Source organism: Pygoscelis adeliae, unplaced genomic scaffold (assembly GCF_000699105.1).
Source record: "Pygoscelis adeliae isolate BGI_AS28 unplaced genomic scaffold, ASM69910v1 Scaffold552, whole genome shotgun sequence".
NCBI lineage: Eukaryota > Metazoa > Chordata > Aves > Sphenisciformes > Spheniscidae > Pygoscelis > Pygoscelis adeliae.
The window spans coordinates 626938-636909 of record NW_008824229.1 but is presented as its reverse complement, the minus strand read 5'-3'; the positions used below and the strand labels follow the sequence as shown (position 1 = coordinate 636909).

Below are 9972 nucleotides of genomic sequence, written 5' to 3'. Positions count from 1 at the left end.
AAGCTGCATCTGTTTCAGAATCCATTATCTTGGCTCAAGATGTCCCAGCAAGATACAGGCCTTCCTGCTAAACATACTGCTGGGATCCAGGAGCATGTGGCAGGATGCATCATGTGTAGTGAGCTCAGCCGCTTTCCAGCTTGGGGGTATGGCTGGTACTCAGAAATATGGGAATGGTCCCTTCAGGTGGGATTTCATTGTGGACCTTCTTTAATCCAATTCTTCATTCCTCATTGCTGCTGCCCTGGGGGAAGCACCACATAGAATCTGCTCCTGGTACAACCAGAACATTTTCTGTGGTCTAGGCGGACAGAACAAAACAAAGCAAAAACAAATGAGGAAGGGCAGAAGGCCATTCCCACTCCTGACTTCAGAAGAACTATGTGTAAGTGGAAATACTGTCATGGCTCGTAATTTCATGGGGGCTAGATTAGTTTGCTAATGGGCCCTTGCTGCTTTTTGGACCACTTAATACTGTCACCAACTCCTTGATGTGTTTGGAGTTTTAACTGTTTCAGCTTCCATCGATTTTAATTGAGTGTATGCAGTTAAAAATCACAAGTACTTGTCTGAAATCAAGTGCATGTAACTCTAAGGTAATTAAAGTGTTTCTAAACTATAACACTTTGTAGGTTTGTTTTTCTATTAATTTTGACTTTTTTATAATGGGAAGTTGTCTGGGGTTTCCTGGCTGTGCTCTTGGAACAGGATTCACTTAAGAGTTTGACCCAAAGCCTGCTGAGTTCAGAGCTGTGTTAATCTCAAACTACTAAATCCCCTAAGAAGCATGAAGCACAGTGTTCTGTCTTTTAACTATATTTAGCTGTTTTTTATATGACTGTTGATGCCACCGGGTGTCTCCATTGACATCAGGGGGTGCTGAACCAAACCCTCTGGTATTACTTACCTTGCCTCTTTCCTGCCCTTTGTGCGAAGTATTGCTCATGTGGTCTAGCACGGAACAAGTGATCTGAGTATAAATCTAGGTTCAGCCTAGACCATCAGAAGCAGGCTACTGGTCTCTTGTATGTGACCTGTGGGGCTATCAACTGGTACTTCTGGGGTGTGGTGAATGGTGGTTGTTTTCGTTACCCTTAAGTACTGTGCAGTTGTCCTGCACTTTTCAACATGGCATAACTTGGAACAAGCATTCAGCTCTGCCAGCCTTACCTGCAGGGGTGTGTGGATGTGCAGAGGGATAGACTAGCACAGAGGTGTGGGGCCAAACTGCTGAGACAGCACTTGCAAATTTTATTTCTTCTGCATGCTCATGCTGAATGAGTATTCATCTCTAGTTTGACTGTCATGTTTGTTGGGCTCTTTCCTCTTTTGCCTGCTGTGGATTGCCTTCCAATGCCTGTGCGTCCAATTCGTGGCAACAAACTAGTTTTACATCAGTGTCACTGCTCCTGACAGCAATGGCATTATCTGCATAAGGAACTGAAGAAAGGGAACAAGATGCAGAGACCTTGTGATACAGTAGCCTTGCTGTTGCCTGTTTTAATTAATTACTGTGTCATGGGTGATGAAGTTGAAGTAATTGACCCTAGTGAGGGGTGTCTTGCGTAGTAATCAATTGCTTAGTTTCGGTTCAGCTCTGTAAATGATTGCTATTCCTTTTGTGTAAATAGTATCAAGAGCTCATTGTGCTTTTCTTCACATTTTTGGGTTTTCCTCTTTCTTCTCCCTAAATATAAAGAAATAAAATGGAAGGGGGAATGGAATCCTATAGAAATTAGCTCAAATACTGGTGAGGACTCTGATAGAAACTGTTTAGTAAGCCTGTGTATAATTTAACTTTTGTGCATGACTTGAGAATGAGAAACAGCCAAACTGGTCAAAAGCATTTGGGATTTTTGCTGTAAAATTAACACTTCAAGGAAGACAGATATATATTTTTAAAGGAAAGAACATGTTGTCTGAGCACTTGGCTTCATGTATGGTTGTCAAGTGAGGTGGCAAAAATGGAAGTATTGAAATCTTGGGGGGGGGGAAGGGAGGGTCGAAAATTGTTACTCCTCACTTCTCCAACTGTTCTTGCAATTTCCCCTTCTGAGGCTGAGGCCCAAATATCTCATAGTCCCTTGGTTCCTTTAGATTTTTCTTTGCTTTTGTTTCTTCTTCCAGTCTAACCTTCTTACAGAGTTTTATGTTGACAGATAAAAAGAAAATGAGTAAGAAATACAATTGAACATAAACGTATCAATATCATTGAAATTTTCTGTGCTGTGCCACCTTACATGGATCTTACCGCAGCAGGTAAAGCATATTAGGAAGCAGTTCCTATTAAAAAAAAGTCATCTGTCATTGGTAAAACAGTTGGTGTTAACATCTGAATTATCGTTAGGCTTCAAAGTTGAGATGAATGAGGCAATTCACACCTCTCATAAAGCTATTTTATTTCATCTCCCTGTAGAACTAGATAGGCAGCCTCATATTGATTTGCATTCGGAAGTTTTCTTTGTAACTGTGCAGGGCTAGAAACCTACATCTTTCATTTAAAAACAACTTCAGTTTTGCTGTAAATGCTATAATCCACAGAGTGCTACATAGCTGTGTTTCAGTTTAGGCTTTCCACCATATGTGGTTTCTGTGGCACTTTCTTCAGGTACTGTAAGGCAGAGTTCTGTGGCAGTGAAATGCTTTCCCCACTGGAGAGCAGAAATGCAGTTGTTAGTTTATTGTTGTCCTTGGATGATATGGAGCAGGAAGATTTACTAGACTCCTCTAGAAAATATTTTGTATGTATTTATGACTTTTGTTAGTGGAAAAAAATGTATGGGATTTTCTGCTGTGAATGTGATGAGACATAATGAAAAATGAGTCATAGTAGACTCTAAATTAATGAAAGTTCTTGTAATTTTTCTCTCACCTCTGTATTGCAGTTATACATGTTGTCCCAGGCAAGTTGAGGAAGGAGTTGGCATTACAGTAAATAATGTAGAAACCCCCTTGATGTAGACCCACTGACCTCTATCAGCCTAGATTGTTTTAAAATGTACTTTATGTGTGTCAGTCTAGTTTTCATGCTTTTATATCAATTCTAGGAGGAAAGAGAACGATGAATCCTCAAGAGTGTAAATCTTTTGAATTTGCGTGTACTCTGGAGTTAAGCCCTTTAGCATTCAGAGTCTTGCTGTCAGCAAGTCTCCCGATAGGCCCACATTCAAAGAATTTGTCTCACTTAACACTGGGCTGATGTGAAGTCATTTCATTTAATCAGCATAAAACAATTTATCACCCATCTATAGGAGTGCAAGATCTGGAGGTAGTGACCACTGTGCTCTCCCTTGGGCATGGCAGTTAGTGCTTGCCCTGCTCAACACCTGGCACTTAACAATCTGAGTCTCTTCAGCTGCTCAGTTTTAAACATTAACAATTTGGACTGAGATTCTGTAAGGTGGGTTTCATGCCTTCTGCTACTGAAATTATGGTGTTTCTGAGATCAGGGTTGGTGGCGGGGGAGGGCGGGGGGGAAGACCGGAGGAGGGAGTAGTGAACTGTGGGAGGTTAATCTCCCTTTCTTTGTTCTTTAAGGAGGGTATTTAGGAGCAGTAGTGCTACGGCCATTTGGCATTGACACCAAAGATGCATCTTCTAACATGCTACTGAAAACCAGGCTATTTTGGGAACCACTGAAAAGTCTCTAATTGTAGGTGCTTTGTAGACATGTTACAGGATTTTCCATTCCTGTGTACATGTTCCATCCCTTCTTATTACTCCAGTGTACCGAAGTGAAGACCAGGTCCTCCCCTGTAAGCCAACTGCATCAGTGAGGGAGGATTTTATAGCCCCCCAGCTGCTCAGCATCATGCACTGCTGTGACAGTATATTGTGGGAGCTCCCTGCCTTGCTCCACGCAAAATTAGACCAGTTAAAGCAAATCATCTAATAAAAACAACCTGGTTGAAGCTGCCTGGGGCAGATCAGGGGAGTGCTCATGGGAACCATGTCACAGGTCTGGTAACAGGCATTGAGACAAGCAATAGTGGTTGCAACTGCCTTCTTGGCTGTTTGCCTTCAGCCTCCCAGGTACAGCCAGAGTTTCCAAGGAACAACTGAGAAAACTGGGCATGAATGGCATGAGTAGGTCTCTCCCTGCAACAGATGCTCCTCCTTGCAGGGAAGCTGAGGCCCATGAGCTGGAAGTGTCTCCAACTGCTCTGCTTCTCCAGGACGTCCCACAGGTATGCAAGTAGTTGGAGGAAGGCAGGCAGAAGGGAAGCTGAGTGGCCATGGGGAAGAACGGTGGAAGAGGACTTTGTTTGAGGAGGGTGAGAAGTGGTCAGAAGAGGGAGTCGGGGACTAAAAGGGAAGAAGTGGCTAGTTAATGGTTGTGTAGGTTTTGATGGGAATGGAGGGACATTCAGTTTAGGGCACAGTCCGACATGTTCTGCTTCTTGGGTCCAGGCATGAGGCAGGTTCTATGGGGTACAAGCTGAGGTGAAAAAGCTAATGAGTATAGGCATGCAGTAACCTATGGTGTAGGGCAGAAGGTGGTTTGGAAACTAGGCCAAAAATCAGAATACAAGAGCAAGAGCAGTGAGAACCAGGCAAGCAACAGAGGGAAGTGGGAAAACCTCGGACAAAAAGTACTTAGCAACAGGCCTAACAACACTGCATTGTGCAGATGCTGTCCTTGAGACCTGTGTATTTTGGAGAGTTCCTGCTCCGGAAGCCGATCAGGGCCAGTGCCTGGTGTTCTCCAGCTGTCCTGCAAGCTGTGGCACTTGCTGATGCTGCCAACTCTCTGGAGTCATGCCATCTAGTGCTTCTTGCTGTTCTCCTTCCTTTCCCATTCAAGGTTTCCATGTCCCTTGAATTTGCTGGCGTAATTCCAGTGCAATCAAAATGGTTCTCCCATTTCGTGGGGTTTTTATAATTTTTTTTTTTTAGGTCTACTCAAGAACTCTTGAGCTAATGCAAGCTATTTGACTTGACTAGAGTTAGAAGTAGCTACACATGCTAGTAGTTACATTTGTAGGTCATCTAAGTGGTGCTTGATAAAATTGGAGGTGTTTATCCCTTTTAGCCTTGATTATTTCAACTGGAATACCACATCTGGTCATGGCCTTTAGTGATGCTTCAGTGTATTTTTGAATAACAGTGGGAATGTAAAGTCTACTGATCAACTTAAACAGTACCTCTGTTAATGTACAGAGATAATATGAAACAAGGGATCGGGGGAAAGGAAATTTTCATGGCTTTTATTTTCCAAACAGCACTTATAAGTTGTCATGCTGGATATATGCATGTTGTCGAGCTGCATAGAGAGAGGAGGGACAAATTCAGGCTCTGCTTTGGTACTTCTTCAGCTTTTTGGCCTTAAAAAAGGACCTTTAACATACTGTTTGTCTATGTAATCTTTATAGTAAAGCTGATAGTGGGATTATTTTAACAAAATAGAGGGAAGAGTTTGAAACAGATTGGAACGTTCTTTCTGACTAGTCAGAAAATATGGGAGGGCCTAGCTACAGTTTACCTGAGGCAGGAAGAGCTGTCATCTCCCTTTGACTTAGAGAAAGAGTCTCTGCTCCCTGGAGCCTACCTGGATGTTACCCCTTGCTCACGGGAGCAGAAGGTTTATAGGGTTAGTTGCTATTTAATGTACTGCTGTCATCTGCACCAGTGCATAATGCTATGTACCAATCAGTCTGTTGCACTTGCTTGTTGATTTTTTCTGGTAATTCCTGGCATGCACTACTTCAGGCATAGTAACTACTGTATTTTAAACACTGGCAAATCAAATAGTAGCTGTTTGACTATGCACACATTGTGCTCAATGAGTTTAATACACTTTGTGTGTCTTTCTAGTTGAAAACATTTTATTAGTTGCAATGGGACTGAGCTGTGCTGTGAGGTTGTGCACAGTGAGCCGTGCTCCCTGCTAGGTGAGAATAGCTTGTGTTTCTGCGTATGAGTGTTTCTTGACAGCAGCCTTGCAGCTTGAACGTAACAATGGCTTTAGCACTGCTGGGGCACAAGAGCCACATAAAGGACCTCACAAATGTCTGGCAGCCTACAGTGGCTGGATTCCCTTTCGCTGGTGTGGCTGTGCTAGTGTGGGCTTTTCTCGTGCACCAAGTAGTTGCAGGGGGAGCCCTGGTTGGAAATTGCTTACTTTTTAATTTGATTTGGCCTCCTCTCCTAAATTAGTTGTGTTTTAATTGCTGAATTTTTCTCTAGCTGAGGCAGCAGCTGCACCAGACAGATGAGTCTCAAGAATGACAAAGTGTTGGCTGCTGTTCAGCTGGGCCAGACACAATGCAAGGTACTTTTGGCACCTTCCTCTGTGTTACTGAGGCATAATCAATCTTGGAGTCTTTGAAGACATTTGTACAACATTAAGATCTTGGGCTTTGGACTAAAGCTTTGTTTGGAAATACTGTTGAAAAGTTTGTCAAAATACAAAGGAATAAAAACTATCAGAAGACAGATTGCACTGAGCTTGCTCTCTGATCATGCTTGCTTAGGAGTATTCTGTGCAGTGGAAGCTAGCGGCTCAGCTTGTTTAAAAAAAAAAAACAAAAACAACCAAACAAAAAATCAGCCTGTCTTTGAAAAAGTCAGTGAAGGTAGATCAGTTAGCATGTGGTTTCAGAGTATAGCTTTTACAGTGTGTACAGCATTTTAAAGACAGTGCAGGGCAGTTGACATCTCCACTGTGTGTTAGAAGAACTGTTAAAATTAAATGGTCAGCTAACAAAATGAATATATATTTAGCTTTTGGAAGAAGTTAAATTTATTTGCTAAACAGGCCTCTCTGCTTTTAGGAACTTATACTAATTCAGCTAGCTTTAATGGCCAATGTCTCTTTGACTTTATTTGTACCGAAGTCCAGAATGGAGCCCAAAACCTCTGCTGATTTAAATCAAACCAAAAAAATCCCCAAACACCACACAAGAAAATACTCCACAGCTGATTTCAGTAGTGCTGGCCAGATGGACATCAGGTAAGGATTCATAGTTTTCTGTGCATTTGGCACCTTAAGTAATTTACAGTTGTGACAGGGAGGTGTTTGAAGGTGCTGCCTTTGGCATGTATTAAGTGTTTCAGGGTTGCAGAGTAGTTTTGAGTAGGGATCATTGTTGCTTTCCAAAATACTCATGCTTTAGACTCCAATGTAGTATAGCTTTTCTTCTTCTTCTGAATGTGACTTTGTTTTTCAAAGTGGAGTGAGATACTTTATCCTGTTTTTTTATAATAACACTAAGGTTGTAAAGTCTATAGTTTTCCCACTTCAAAAAATAAAAAGCTTAGCCACAGTTTTAATCAGTACTCAAGGGAAAAACAGACTTGAACAGAAAAATAATGTACATAGATGACAGGATTACTCCGACGATTGATCTGAAGCAGAAAATTGATTTGTTTTAGGAAAGTTATAAACCTTTTAGAACTGAAGCCCAGGCATGTACAGTGGAAGGTGTTCTGCTCTGTCAGTAAGTTCATGCATAAGAAAATGACATGAGAGAGGTGTCTTGGGATGCAGTGCTTCACATCTATGGCATAGAGTTAGAGTCTAGCAGAGGGCTCCTATCATGGTCAGGGGGCTGGCGCACATGTGGGAGCAGAGAGCTGCGTTTGTTCAGTTGTAGGAAGAGAAGGTTAAGGGAGATCGTACTGCTGTCTGCAACTATCTATTGGGAAGAAATAGAGAAAGCGGAGCCAGATTCTTGCAGGCACTTGGTGATATGTTGAGAAGCAATGGACACAAGTTGGGACATGGGAAATTCTCATTAGATACAATTTTTTAATTTACTTTTTTTTTTTTTACCACAAAGGTGGCCAGCTATTGGAACAGAGGCCCTGAGAAGTTGTGGGATCATCCATCCTTAGAGATGCTCGAAACTTGGCTGGATGAAGCCCTTATGTAGTTTGACCTGCTTTAAAGGAAAGGTTAAACTATAGAGGTTCCTTCCAAACTAAGTTATTAGTTAGGAAATAAGGGGCAGCTTGGGGAAAGCAGGCAAGAAAGTCCTAGAGAGAAATTAGCAGGATCAATTGCTGAAATAATGCTGTTGGTAAGTTTTCTTCCCTCATTCACAAATGGTGCTTTTTCTCTGGTGTATAGAATGGCTTTGTTCCTAAACTTCAAGGAGGAGTTTGCCCATAAGGTTGTCTCCCTATTGCTGATCGGCAGTGCCCATACTAAATAGAGGTGATTGCTGCGGCACTGTGGGGTGCTGTCTGTCTCTGGGGTGAGAGCGTGCTGCTTAGCTAGCGCCTCAGCAGTATTCATGCAGTGTGCCACTTGGTCACCACTGGGTCACTGTGTTCCTCCCCTCTTTTTTTTCTGTTGGAGAGGGTATTTTGCATTAAGATGAAAGAGATGAGAAACTAATTTTAGTATCAGAATTATCAAAGACTTCAAGATATTACATCAGTTATAATTTAACCTTAGCACCCAGGCATGTATAATACTGAAAACTTTTATTAGGTTTCTGTAATTGTGAAATTGCCAAGCTCTGTGCATGACAGCACTGACCTGAATAGTACTGCTTGGGGAGCGGGGTTTGCTCTTTGCTGGTCTTTTAATGCTCTGTGTTTTACATCGGGCTCCTTAACTGTCAGGGCCTTAGTGCTGTTTCTTATTTAGGTGTGCCCTCTGCATCATTTTGGCTCTGGACCAACAAAAACTAATCTTCCAGGCTCCTGGAGTATTCATCAGAGGAGACAGCTGGGTGGGGAATCCCAGGAGTACAGTTCCGGCTGAGATATCCATATTCTTCTTAAAGCTTTCTGGAGGAGATGCAGGTTCCTGTGGTGCCTCGGTTCGAAGGGAAATGCTAGTCACAGCACCTTGCCAGGGCTGGCACGTAGTCAGCATGGAGCACTGTGTATTTCAAACCCTTTTGATACAGATCTGAGCTTTGCAAAAGCCTTTCCAACAAAAATTCAGAGGGCTGCTGTAAGGAGAAATGCTGTGAGTAACAGCAGCCCGGCACTGCAGATGCCAAATAACGTTTACAACCCCTCTGCTCAGACACCCATCTGCAAAACTGACTTAGTTGCTCAGCAGTCTGTACTATAATTTCGCATACACTTTGTGGTGCCAGCTCAGAGAAGTGGTCCTTCCCTGACCCCCAGTTCCTTGTGACACAAAAAACATATGTTCATGGGGGAACTGGATCAGGGAACCAATCCAAGTTAAAATTAGCCTGGCCAAGAAGCTAATTTCAATGTGGGACAGCTTCTCTGGCAGATGAGAGCAGGCGAGCGCGCCCAGCCGGTGACGAGCGCGCAGCCCTCCCGCTGCTGCTTTTAGCAGCCTGCTGGCTTATGCCAGTGTGCAGTGATCTTGTCTCAAGGGCTTTCAGCGGGGTTTAGGACTTCAGATTTGAGTGGGCAGAGTTGTTTTTTCCTATTTTTGAGGTTATATCGAAGCGTGAAACAAATCCACCTCCAAAATGGTTTCCTGTGTCAGACCAGTCTGTGACAACTTTAGTGTGTTTGAACTGATATAAAAATATAGATTTATTGAAATATTTCACTTTGGTTTTGACCGTTTTGATGTAAATTAGCTACACTTTCAAATGAGAGTTGTAAGCTGGAAGCAATATTTTCAAGTCAAATGAGACGTTTCAACCAGCTTAGTGTTTTTGTATTTTTTTTTTCCTGGCAAGGGAGATTCACTGAAGCTCCTCCTTGCAGTTTTGGTCTCAATGAGCTGTTGGCCTGCAGCTGGCGCTGAGCACAGCCTGGTTGTTTGGATGTTTCTCTACTGCTTTTCCAGTGTGCATCCTTGTACCCTTTTGTTTTTCATCATCGTCAACTGTATGTGGAGTCTTGCTATGTGTTAACCTGCAAGGCTGGATGGTGAGGATTAATGCAGTGTAATTGCTCATTAATATTCCCATCCCAAGGCTTGGTCCTGTGCTCTGTGGTGACCTGGGTGAAATCCTCTGGAGGAATATGGCCTTTTGGAGAATCGGGGCTCTTTCCATCCATTCGTGCCCTCTGGTCCCGTTGTTG

General features: G+C 42.8%; 1 protein-coding gene across 2 annotated transcripts in view; it reads left to right on the top strand.

Annotated features, from left to right (window-relative positions):
• The first annotated feature begins 307 nt into the window (after positions 1 to 307).
• The window catches only part of LOC103926019 (glypican-5-like), a 405545-nt gene continuing 395880 nt past the window's right edge, over positions 308 to 9972 (top strand). For both annotated transcript variants that reach the window (XM_009334827.1, XM_009334826.1), the window contains exon 1: positions 308 to 385. The gene's annotated coding sequence lies outside the window, so the exon portion shown is untranslated. The remainder of the gene's footprint in view (positions 386 to 9972) is intronic.